Raw genomic sequence first — 14,240 nt, forward strand, 5'->3', positions numbered from 1 at the left:
TTTCAGTTGGCCTGCACCATTTAGCCACACCATTTAATCTGCTTCTCCCTTTCTTCAGTAGTAGCAGAACTCCCAATTTTTAACTGAGATTATGGCCACCCAGAATAGAGACTATATTTCCTGGCCTTCCTTATATGTAACTAAGTTCTCTTATACATATAACTAAGTTCTATTATAAACGAAAAGATCTGGCCAACTTCTCAGTCATGCCCTTAAAGAGAATGGCCTTCCTTCTCTCTTCCCCTTCCCGTTTCTTGCTACCTGGAAGGTGAATCTGATGGAGAACCATGGAGAACCATAATGAACATCAGAGATGAGAGTGAAAGCCTAGGGATGGTGGACATCAAAATAGGACTCCACCATCAGTACGGCCCAGTGTGGTGGCATTGTGGCTTTAATCTCTCAATCCTACATTTCTGGGTTTTTTTTTTTTGGTTTTTTGTGTTTTTTGTGTTTTGTTTTGTTTTTTTTTTTTTGAGATAGAGTCTTGCTCTGTTGCCCAGGCTGGAGTGCAGGGGCGTGATCTCGGCTCACTGCAAACTCCGCCTCCCAGGTTCACGCCATTCTCCTGCCTCAGCCTCCCGAGTAGCTGGCACTACAGGTGCCGGCCACCACGCCCAGCTAATTTTTTTTTTGTATTTTTAGTAGAGATGGAGTTCACTGTGTTAGCCAGGATGGTCTCAATCTCCTGATCTCATGATCCGCCCGTCTCAGCCTCCCAAAGTGCTGGGATTACAGGCATGAGCCAATGCGCCCAGCCTCTCAATCCTACATTTCTTATCACTGGAGTGTTACAAGAGGAATATACTTCCTATTTAAACCACTGTATTTGAAGTCTCTGTTAAACCAGTGAACTTGTGTTCTAAGATACCCCACAGATAAAATTTGGGATAACTACCCAGGCTATAGCAGTGCCCTTGTCCTCCCACTTCACCAATAAGTATGAGCTCCCCTAATTAAATATGTGCCCCCTGACCTTGACCTGATGGCCACCAGAGTGAAAAATTAACCCAAAATGGATCAGAGTCCTTTTTCTATGTCTATTTGCAATGAGGATTAAGTGCTTCTAGTTTGGTCTGAGCTGATGACTTGAGTAGAGGTGATGTAAGCTCCAGAGCTGTGGACCAAGAAGCAGAAAAATCAGTCTATAAACAGAGATTGAAGCAGATGAGCAGAGAGAAGCTGTATGGTCCCCGATGGCTTTTACAACCCTGATCCCAGTCTTAGCCAAAGGTTCAGCTGCATCTCTTTCCTTAAATTCTGCAAACCATCTGTATATTTTTACAGCAAATCTTCCACACTGAGCTTCCCTAGCTCAAATAGGTGTTTGTTATACTTGCAAGCAGAGTTGCAAATAATATCATGAGATGCAGTGAAGCTAAGCAAGTGGCAGGACCAAGCCACAGGCTCAGATTCTGTCATTCTGTGTCCAGTGGTCTTCTCTCAGTAGACATACTTCACAGCTTGACGGGGAAAGCTGGTCTCACCTCTTTTTTCTTTTTCAATGGACACATCTGGGAAAGACAAGATTCAGGAAACCAAGCTCCTAAATTCCAATCTGGCCTAGGCCCCCTAAGTTCCACCTAATATTTGAAATAGGAGTTGAGTCTCCACCATCTCACTTCTTTTCAGAAAGCCCAGATGTATCTCTGGACCTTCTATAATTATAGTCATGCATCAATTAATGACAGGGGTACATTCGGGGAAATTCATCATTTGGTAATTTCATTGTGTGAACATCAGAGTATGCTTACATAAACCTAGATGGTGTCAGCTACTCCAAACCAAGGCTATACGGTAGAGCAGGGGTGTTCAATGTTTCAGCTTCCCTAGGCCACATTGGAGGAAAAATTGTCTTTGGCCACACATAAAATACAATACACTAACACTAACGATAGCTGATGAGCTAAAAAAAAAAAAAAAAAAAAAAAAAAAAAAAATTGCAAAAAAAAATTCTCATAATGTTTTAAGAAAGTTTACACATTTGTGTTGGGCAGTATTCAAAGCTGTCCTGGGCCACATGCAGGCTGTGGGCCATGTGTTGACAAGCTTGTGTAGAACCTATTGTTCCTAGATTACAAACCTGTACAGCACGTAACTGTACTGAATACTGTAGGCAATTCTAACAAATGGGAAGTATTCTTGTATCTAAATATATCTAAACATAAAAAAGGTACAGTAAAAATACAGTATATAAGATTAGAAAATGGTACCCCTGTATAGGGCACTTCCCATGAGTGGAGCAGGACTGGAAGTTGCTTTGCGTGAGTCAGTGAGTGAGTGGTGAGTGAAGGTGAAGGTTGAGAACAGTACTGGATACGACTGTAGACTTTAGAAATGCTGAACACTTAAGCTACACTAAATTTCTTTTTAAAATGTTTTTCTTTCTTCGATCAATGATCCTTGATAATAAAGCTTACTGTAACCTTTTTACTTTATAAACTTTTTAATGTTTTCAACTTTATGACTCATGTAATAACACTTAGCTTAAAATACAAACATTGTGCAACTGTATATAAATATTTTCTTTCTTTATATCCTTATTCTATAAGCTTTTCCACTTTTTAAATTTTTTATTTTTATTTTTTAAACTTTTTTTGCTAAAAACTATACAAACACACACATTGGCCTAGTCCTACACAGTCAGGATCATCAATATTACCATCTTCCACCTCCACATCTTGCCCCGCTGGAAGGACTTCAGGGGTAGTAACACGCATGGGGCAGTCATCTCTTATGATAACAATGCCTTCTCCTGGAATGACCTCCCTGGGCTGTTTTACAGCTAACTCCTTCTTTTTATAAGTAGAAGGAATGCACTCTAAAATAACAGAAAGTACAGTATACTAACTGCATGCACCCATAACATGGTCATTTATTATCATTATTAAGCATTATCTACTGTGCATCCTTGTATGTGCCAGACTTCTATATGACTGGCAGTACAGTGCTTTGTTTACACCAGCATCACCACAGATATGTGAGTAATGCATTGTACTACAACAACTCCTGGATGAGTTAAAGTTCACATCTTATTCAAGTCACCGCTATGCTTAAAACTCTTCAATGTCTTCCACTTCTTTGGTGTTAAAGTTCACAGGCCTTGACCACAGGACCCATCCTTCTTAGCCTGTCCCCTGCCTACTCTCCATCTGTCTTCCAGTCCACGGTGATGCTCCAGCAGCCCTGGCAGCTTGCAGCTTCTCTCCTTGCCTCTCTGACTTCGCTCATGCCCTTTTCTCATTTAACGGTCAAGGAACATGCCAATTACTCACCTTTAGTATTAGGTTGGTGCAAAAGTAATGCAGTTTTTGCCATTAAAAATAATCTTTGCCATTAAAAGTTATCTTTCCCTGCGGTAACAACCAACCTCCGAAATCTCAGGGGTTGATGATGAGAAATTATTTCTCAAGTGTGGATTTACCAGTCTTCTGTGGCTCTGCTGGGTGTAGCTGGGTTTGGCACCAGTTCAAGTGTGAGCCTTATGTCTACAAATTGCAGGACCCAGGCTGGAAGAGAAGCCACTCTCTGGGGCAGGTTTGTCTCATGATGGACGCAGACGCTCAAGAGGCCAAGCCAACCACGAGAGCACATGTCAAGCCTCTGACCAGGTCTGGTATACGTCAACTCTGTTCCATTGCATTGCCGAGGGCAAGTCACATTAGGGGGCCAAAGACCAATGCGGCAAGAGTGTATACCCTTTACACTGCAAAGTGGGAGGGACAGTGAATATCTGAAATGCAATAATACAATCTACTCCACTTCTGTTTCCATGGGATCACCATTCAGGAGAAAACAATATTAAGAGATTATTTCCTCTCTCAACAATCTCTCGCTATCCAAGTGGGGAGATGGAAGAGGGGACTGTCCCACTTAAGGTCTCTCCCTAGAAACCTGCCTGCCTATTTTCTCCTTTCCTTGTGCCCTGTGATAAGTTCACCAGGGCAGAACTTAGCCCCCAACAAAAGGTAAGTCAGTCTATTAATAGGGCAAAGGAGCAGGAAGACCATACCAACTTCAGAGAAACCCAAGCTGAGATCCACCTTTACCAGCATGAAACTGATCAGCAAACTATCACAAGGACAAAAAAACCGAACACCGCATGTTCTCACTCATAGGTGGGAATTGAACAATGAGAACACATGGACACAGGAAGGGGAACATCACACAATGGCGCCTGTTGTGGGGTGGGGGAAGTGGGGAGGGATAGCATTAGGAGATATATCTAATGTTAAATGACGAGTTAATGGGTGCAGCACACCAACATGGCACATGTATACATATGTAACTAAATGTAACTAACCTGCACATTGTGCACATGTACCCTAAAACTTAAAGTATATAAAAAAAGACAAAATGAATAAGACCTACTATTTGATCGCAAAAAAGAAACTGATCCTTTCACATCCATCTGACTCCTGTGTCCATTTCTCAGCTGGGTTACAGTATGAAGGAGAGGAGAACTGACTAAGGTTTCACCAAACCCCCAATACTTAGAATGCACTAACCTCTGTCAGGCTCCATCTGACTAACATCTACTCATTCTTGAACAATAGTAATAAAAAATAATAATAATAATAACTAACACTCATGTAATGCTTACTATGTGTTAGTCACTGTCATAAGTGGTTTTCAAATATTTGTTAATTTAAAACTCATGCAGCCTGGGCACGGTGGCTTATGTCTGTAATCTCAGTGCATTGGAAGGCTGAGGCAGGAGAATTGCTTGAAGTCAGGAGTTCAAGACCAGCCTGGCCAACATAGCAAGACCTCTAAAAAAAAATTAGCCAGGCGTGGTGGCACATGCCTGTAGTCCCAGCTACTCAGGAGGCTGAGGAGGGACGATCCCTGGAGCCCAGGAGTTTGAGGCTACAGTGAGCTATGATTGTGCCACTGCACTCCAGCCTGGACAACAGAGTGAGATCCTGTCTCAATCATCATAATAATAATTAATTAATTAAATTCATGTAAACACTATAAGGTAGGCACTACTATTTTTAACATCCACAAATTAAAGATGAAGGAACTGAGGCACAGAGAGCTCAAGCGACTTGACCCAGGTCACATAACTAGTATCAGAGCCAGATTCCAACATGGGCAACATGGTAGGAAACCATGCCCCAAACCACTATGCTTTACTGCCTCTAGCTCCCCTGCACACTGTCTCCCAGGCTGGATGAGTGGAGTCCTTCTCTTATTGGTGTCTGCAATGCACCATACAAACTCCTATCACAGCACTGACCACTGTTACAGAGTAATCTGTTTACGAGTCTGTCTTCTCCTCTTGGCTCTGAGATTTATTATTTATTTATTTATTTATTTTTTAAGAGATAGGGTCTAGCTCTGTCACCCATGCTGGAGGCCAGGGGCATCATTATAGCTCACTGTATCCTCGAACTCCTGGCTTCAAACAATCCTCCCACCTCAGCCTCCCAATTAGCTTGCCCAGGTCTCGAACTCCACACTTCAAGTGATCCTCCTGCCTTGGCCTCCCAAACTGCTGGGATTATAGGCGTGAGACGCCGTGCCCAGCTGGCTCTGAGATTCTTGAGGACATGAAATGCATCTTGTTCTTACTTTATCTCTTCAGCCTAAGAAGATGCTTTTCTTTATTCACTCAATATTACCTGAACATGACTAATGGCAAGCACTGTACTAAGTGCTATTTCATTATTTCTTCAGTCCACATGCTGTTCCAGATGGCCCCAAACTTGTCAAGTTAGAACAGTAGACTGCGAAAAAAAAAAAAAAAAGCCCTGCAATAATTCCCCTCCATGAATCAATTTCCCCACTCCTTGAATCTAGGCTGGTTTTATTACTTGCTTTGACCAATAAAATGAAGTGGAAATGATGTCCAGCCAGTTCCAAGCTTGGACCTCAAGAGGCCTTGCCCACTGCTGCTCACTCCCTTGAGGCCCTGGGTACTACTACAGGAATAAGCCTGGGCTAGGCCAGCCCACTGGAGAATGGGAGACCATATGAAGCAGAGATAAGCCAGCCTAGCTGAGGCCATCCTAGATCAGCCTGGCCTTGGGTCATCTTACAACTGACTGCAGACACATGAGCCCAGCAGACATAAGTCCCACCTGGCCCAGAGAAGAGAAACAGCCAGTCAAAACACAGTCTCATGAGCGAAACAAGTGGCTGTTGTTATAAGCTACTAAGTTTTGGAACTATTTGTTACCCAGCAAAAGCCAACTAATACAATGGCAACATGGGTTTGTCCAAGAATGGTGGTGAGAGTTGCAGTGACTGTGCACAGACTCTCCTAAGGATGAAGAAGTGAGACAGCAACCAGCCCACATGCTGCCCTTGTCAATTAAGCCAAAGACCCCAGTTCTGCCTCTTCCTTTTTCCTCTCACTCCAAAGACTAGTCACATGGTCTGCAAAATGAGAAAGGACCATGAATGGTTCAAATACCGAATGTAAATAAGCCAGACAGGCCAACAGACCCCTCATTCCAGTCTCCAAGGCTTTTAACACACCACAGATTTTTGCTTCTTCAGTTTGCATATTTCATTTTGTTTTAAGCTTTTGTATATTGAGACCCTGGCACCGTGCTAGGCTCAGGGAAGAAAAGTCTGTTAAGAAAATAAACAGGATCTGCTTTCAGAAAGATAATAGTAATTATTGTTAATAACATTGCTATGATAACTTCCTTGGTTTTATTTGCTTTTACTTGTTTGTTGTCAAATCTTACAACATTTGCTATTTTAACCCATTTTTTAGTGTACAGTTCAGTGGCATCAAGTACATCCCCATTGTTGTGCAATCATCACCACCATCCACCTCCACAACTTTTTCATCTTCCACAACTGAAACTGCATGTCCATTAACCACTAATTTTCTATGTCCCCTTCCCCCAGCCCCCAGCAACCACTGCAGAAATTTTCTGTCTCTATAGATTTGACTGCTCTTAGATATGATAAAATAGAAACTTCAGCTGAATTAAATTTCAAGGAGTTTAATTGAGCAATGAACAATTTGAGAATTGGGCAGTCCCCAGAATCACAGCAGATTCACAGAGACTCCGGCGCAGCCACGTGGTGGAAGAAGATTTACAGACAAAAAAATGGGAAATGACGTATAGAAATTAGAAGTGAGGTACAGAATGACTAGATTGGTTACAGCTCAGCATATGTCTTATTTGAACATTGTTTGAACACTCAGCAGTGTATGAGTGGTTGAAGTGTGGCCAATGGGATTGGCCAAGACTTAACTAGTGTTACAGGTGTGTACTACTAAGTTAGGTTTTCAGTTTTGTCTGCTTATTAAGCTAGGTTACAGTTCATCACGAGGACTCAAATATAGAAATACGGAGTCCTTCTCAGTCCATACTTAGTTTGCTTTAACAGGTATATAAGTGGAATCATACAATATTTGTCCTTTTGTATCTGGATTATTTCACTGAGCATAATGTCTTCAGGTTTCATCCATGCTATAGCTTTGGTCTGAATTCCCTCCCACTTTAAGGCCGGATAATATTCCATTGTTGGATATACCCCATTTGTTTACCCATTCGTCCTTCAGTGGATACTTGAGTTGCTTCCATGTGGTGATTGCTGTGAATAATGCTGCTCTGAACATGGGTATGCAAATCTCTCTCCAAGTTCCTGCTTTCATTTCTCTTGGGTATGCTCTCAGAAGTGGAAATGCTGGATCACATGGTGGTTCTGTTTCATATTTTGAGGAGACGCCATACTGTCTTCCACAGTGGCTGAGCCATTTTACATTCCCACCAACAGTGCACAAGGGTTCCAATGTCTCCACATCTTCACCTACATTTGTTATGTTGTGTTTTCTTTTTTTTAAATAATAATGGCTGTGTGTGTGTCGGTGTGTGTATCTTCTTTTGGTTATAATTTGCATCTCCCTGATGGTTAATAATATTGAGCACAGAGCATATTGCCGTGTGCTTATTGGCCACTTGTATATCTTCTTTGGAGAAATGTCTATTCAAGGCCCTTGGTTTTATTTTTCCTGACCAAATGTTGCTTTCACGTTTTGTTCCAGGCACTCTAGCAAGTGCCACAGATGCCTTATTGGATTTAACCTCCCTACAAGCAAATGAGGGGGTTATTGTCCTTATTTTACAGGTAAGGAAACCGAGGCTTTTTTTGTGGCTTGCCCCAGGGGCCACCTCAGAAGGGGCAGAGAGGGATTTGAGGCAGGCCTGGCTGACCCCACTAAGTCACACTGCAATCCAGGTGGAGAAGAGCTGAGGAAGGGAGTGGAAAGGGAAACCCAGTATCCACTTGCCCCCGTGGGACTTGTCTTTGGGTCCCACATATCCCCTTTGGTGCCTTTTGCTGCAGTTTCCTACCCCTCTTTCTTCCCTCCCTTCCCTATTCTCTCCTTTCTGGGTCTGGCTAAATATCTCCTTCTTGCCCGCCAGGATGTGATAAATTCTTAGTACCCCGGTGAGAATCACTCCCTCACATTTTCAAAGGAATGAACTGGAAAAGAAAGTCCCCAGAAAGACCTCCTAGAGGATCACCCCTGGGTCTCTGACTGAGAACCTGAATCTAACCTGGGGCAAGCAGACCCCAGACCCACCTCCATAACCTGGTGAATGGCACTTTTTTTTTTTTAACTAGGAAGTGTTACCCAACTATTTGCTAGTTCTTCATGAAAATGAATTGTTGGGAACTCACTACAGCGTGGCAAAGTGGCTGTGGCCAGACTGCCTCTCTAGGTTCCTCCTCTCTGGGAAAGGCCTCTCTGAAAGAAAGGCAGCAGCCCCAGTCAGGGGCTTATAGATAAAACTCCCATCTCCCTGGGACAGAGCACCTGGGGGAATGGGCAGCTATAGGCACGGGCACAGCTTTAGCGGGCATAAATGTCCCTGCCTGCCGGCTCTGAAGAGAGCAGTGGATCTCCCAGCACAGTGCTCGAGCTCTGCTAAGGTATATAAGTGGAATTCTCCTCAAGTGGGTCCCTGGCTCCCATGCCTCCTGACTGGGTGACACCTCCCAGCAGGGTTTGACAGACACCTCATACATGAGAGCTCCGGCTGGCATCAGGTGGGTGCCCCTCTGGGATGAAGTGACCAAAGGAAGGAGCAGACAGCAATCTTTGCTGTTCTGAAGCCTCCACTGGTGATACCCAGGTAAACAGGGTCTGGAGTGGACCTCCAGCAAACTCCACCAGATCTGCAGAGAAGGGCCTGACTATTAGAAGAAAAACTGACAAACAGGAAGCAATAACATCAACATCAACAAAAAGGACCCCAACACAAAAACCCCATCCAAAGGTCATCAGCATCAAAGATAAAAGGTAGATAAGTCCACGAAGATGAGGAAAAACCAGCCCCCAAATGCTGAGAATTTCAAAAACCAGAATGACTCTTCTCCTCCAAATGATCACAACACCTCTCCAGCAAGGACAAAAAACTGGGTGAAGCATGAGTTTGACGAATTTACAGAAGTAGGCTTCACAAGGTGAGTAATAACACACTCCTCTGAGCTAAAGGAGCAGGTTCTAACCCAATGCAAGGAAGCTAAGAACCTTGATAAAGGTCAGGAGATCGAGACCATCCTGGCTAACATGGTGAAACCCCGTCTCTACTAAAAATACAAAAAAAATTAGCCAGGCGTGGTGGCGGGTGCCTGTAATCCCAGCTACTCAGGAGGCTGAGGCAGGAGAATGGCGTGAACCCAGGAGGTGGAGCTTGCAGTGAGCCGAGATCACGCCACCGCCCTCCAGCCTGGGCAACAGAGCCAGACTCTGTCTCAAAAAAAAAAAAAAAAAAAAAAAAAAAGAACCTTGAAACCTTGATAAAAGGTGACAGGAGCTGCTAACTAGAACAACCAGTTTAGAGAAGAACATAAATTACCTGATGGAGCTCAAAAACACAGTACAAGAACTTTGTGAAGCATACACAAGTATCAACAGCCAAATTGATCAAGTGGAAGAAAAGATATCAAAGATTGAAGATCAACTTAATGAAATAAAGCGTAAAAACAAGATTAGAGAAAAAAGAATGAAAAGAAACAAACAAAGCCTCCAAGAAATATGGGACTATGTGAAAAGACCAAACGTATGATTGATTGGTGTACCTGAAAGTGACAGGGAGAATGGAACCAAGTTGGAAAACACTCCTCAGGATATTATACAGGAAAACTTCCCCAACCTAGCAAGACAGGCCAACATTCAAATTCAGGAAATACAGAGAACACCACTAAGGTACTCCTTGAGAAGAGCAACCCCAAGACACATAATTGTCAGATTCTCCAAGGTTGAAATGAAGGAAAAAAATGCTAAGGGCAGCCAGAGAGAAAGGTCAGGTTATCTACAAAAGGAAGCCCATCAGACTAACAGTGGATGTCTCTGTAGAAATCCCACAAACCAGAAGAGAGTTGTGCCAATATTCAATATTCTTAAAGAAAAGAATTTTCAACCCAGAATTTCATATCCAGCCAAACTAAAGTTCATAAGCGAAGGAGAAATAAAATCCTCTACAGACAAGGAAATTTTGAAGGATTTTGTCACCACCAGGCCTGTCTTACAAGAGCTCATGAAGGAAGCATTAAATATGGAAAGGAAAAACTGGTACCAGCAACTGCAAAAACACACCACAATATAAAGACCAATGACATTATGAAGAAACTGCATCAATTAATGTGCAAAATAACCAGCTAGCATCATGATGACAGGATCAAATTCACATATAACAATATTAACCTTAAATGTAAATGGGCTAAATGCCCCAATTAAAAGACACAGACTGGCAAACTGGATCAAGAGTCAAGACCCATTGGTGTATTGTATTAAGGAGACCCACCTCACATGCAAAGACACACATAGGCTCAAAATAAAGGGATGGAGGAATATTTACCAAGCAAATGGGAAGAAAAAAAAAGGAGGGGTTGCAATCCTATTCTCTGATACAACAGACTTTAAGCCAGCAAAGATCAAAAGAGAAAAATAAGTGCATTACATAGCAGTAAAGGGATAAATGCAACAAGAAAAGCTAACTCTCCTAAATATGCACCCAATACAGGAGCACCCAGATTCATAAAACAAGTTCTTAGAGACCTACAAAGAGACTTAGACTCCCATGCAATAATAATGGGAGACTTTAACACCCCACTGTCAGTATTAGACAGATCAATGAGACAGAAAATTAACACGGACATTCAAGACTTGAACTCAGCTCTGGACCAAGTGGACTTAATAGACATCTACAGAACTCTCCACCCCAAATCAACAGAATATACATTCTTCTCAGCACCACATACTACTTATTCTAAAATTGACCACATAATTGGAAGTAAAATACTCCTCAGCAAATGTGAAAGAACAGAAATCATAACCAACAGTCTCTCAGACCACAGTGCAACCAAATTAGAACTCTGGATTAAGAAAGTCACTCAAAACTGCACAACTACATGAAAACTGAACAACCTGGTCCTGAATGACTACTGGGTAAATAAGGAAATTAAGGCAGAAATAAAGTTCTTTGAAACCAATGAGAACAAAGAGACAACATACCAGAATCTCTGGGACACAGCTAAAGCAGTGTTAAGAGACAAATTTATGCACTAAATGCCCACATCAGAAAGCGGGAAAGATCTAAAATCGGCATCCTAACATCACAATTAAAAGAACTAGAGAGACAAGGGCAAACAAATTCACAAGCTAGCAGAAGATAAGAAATATCTAAGATCAGAGCAAAACTGAAGGAGATAGATACACGAAAAACCCTTCAAAAAATCAATGAATCCAGCAGTTGGTTTTTTGAAAAGATTAACAAAATAGATCACTAGCCAGACTAATAAACAAGAAAAGAGAGAAGAATCAAATAGAGACAATAAAAAGTGATAAAGGGGATATCATCACTGATCCCACAGAAATACAAACTACCATCAGAGAATACTATAAACACCTCTATGCAACTAAGCTAGAAAATCTAGAAGAAATGGATAAATTCCTGGACACATATGCCCTCCCAAGACAAAACCAGGAAGAAGTTGAATCCCTGAATAGACTGATGATAAGTTCTGAAATTGAGGCAGTAATTAATATCCTACCAACCAAAAAAAGTCCAGGACCAGACAGATTCACAGCTGAATTCTACCAGAGTTACAAAGAGGAGCTGGTACCATTCCTTTTGAAACTATTCCAAGCAATAGAAAAAGAGGAACTCCTCCCTAACTCATTTTATGAGGCCAGCAACATCCTGATACCAAAAGCCGGCAGAGACACAACAAAAAAAGAAAATTTCAGGCCAATATCCCTGATGAACACCAGTGCAAAAATCCTCAGTAAAATACTAGCAAACCAAATCCAGCAGCACATCAAAAAGTTTATCCACCATGACCAAGTTGGCTTCATCCCTGGGATGCAAGGCTGGTTCAACATATGCAAATCAATAAATTTAATCCATCATATAAACAGAACCAATGACAAAAAACACATGATTATCTCAATAGATGCAGAAAAGGCCTTCAATAAAATTCAACACCCCTTCACGCTAAAAACTCTCAATAAACTAGGTATTGATGGAACATATCTCAAAATAATAAGAGCTATTTATGACAAAATTGTAGCCAATATCATACTGAATGGGCAAAAGCTGGAACTATTCCCTTTGAAAACCAGCACAAGACAAGGATGCCCTCTCTCACCACTCCTATTCAACATAGTATTGGAAGTTCTGGCCAGGGCAATCAGGCAAGAGAAAGAAATAAAGCATATTCAAATAGGAAGAGAGGAAGTCAAATTGTCCCTGTTTGCAGATGACATGATTGTATATTTAGAAAACCCCATCATCTTAGCCCAAATCTCCTTAAGCTGATAAGCAACTTCAGCAAAGTCTCAGATACAAAATCAATGTACAAAAATTACAAACATTGCTATACACCAATAATAAGACAAACAGAGAGCCAAATAATGAGTGAACTCCCATTCACAATTACTACAAAGAGAATAAAATACCTAGGAATACAACTTACTAGGGATGTGAAGGACCTTTTCAAGGAAAACTACAAACCACTGCTCAAGGAAATAAGAGAGGACACAAACAAATGGAAAAAAAATTTCATGCTCATGGATAGGAGGAATTAATATTTTGAAAATGGTCATACCAACCAAACTAATTTATAGATTCACTGCTATTCCCATCAAGCTACCATTGACTTTCTTCATAGAATTAGAAAAAAACTACTTTAAATTTCATATGAAACCAAAAAAGAGCCCATATAGCCAAGACAATCCTAAGCAAAAAGAACAAAGCTGGAGGCATCACACTACCTGACTTCGAACTACACTACAAGGCTACAGTAACCAAAACAGCATGGTACTGGTACCAAAACAGAGATATCGACCAATGGAACAGAACAGAGCCTTCAGAAATAATGCCACATATCTGCAACTATCTGATCATTGACAAACCTGGCAAAAACAAGCAATGGGGAAAGGATTCCCTATTTAATAAATGGTGCTGGGAAAACTGGCTAGCCATATGCAGAAAACAGAAACTGAACCCCTTCCTTACACCTTATACAAAAAATGACTCAAGATGAATTAAAGACTGAAACTTAAAACCTAAAACCATAAAAACCTGGGCAATACCATTCAGGACATAGGCACGGGCAAAGACTTCATGACTGAAATACCAAAAGCAATTGCAACAAAAGCCAAAATTGACAAATGAGATCTAATCAAACTAAAGAGTTTCTGCACAGCAAGAGAAACTATCATCAGAGTGAACAGGCAACCTACAGAATGGAAGAAAATTTTTGCAATCTATCCATCTGACAAAGGTCTAATATCCAGAATCTACAAGGAACTTAAACAAATTCACAAGAAAAAAACAACCCCATCAAAAAGTGGACAAAGGATATGAACAAACACTTCTCAAAAGAAGACATTTATGTAGCCAACAAACATACGAAAAAAAGCTCATCATCACTGGTCATTAGATAAATGCAAGTCAAAACCACAATGAGATACCATCTCACGCCAGTGAGAATGGTGATCATCAAAAAGTCAGGAAACAACAGATATGCTAGAGAGGGTGTGGAGAAATAGGAACGCTTTTACACTGTTGGTGGGAGTGTAAATTAGTTCAATCATTGTGGAGGACAGTGTGGTGATTCCTCAAGGATCTAGAACCAGAAATACCATTTGCCCAGTAATCCCATTACTGGGTATATACCCAAAGGATTATAAATCATTTCACTATAAAGACACATGCACATGTATGTTTATTGTGGCACTATTCACGATAGCAAAG

Source organism: Symphalangus syndactylus, chromosome 13 (assembly GCF_028878055.3).
Source record: "Symphalangus syndactylus isolate Jambi chromosome 13, NHGRI_mSymSyn1-v2.1_pri, whole genome shotgun sequence".
NCBI lineage: Eukaryota > Metazoa > Chordata > Mammalia > Primates > Hylobatidae > Symphalangus > Symphalangus syndactylus.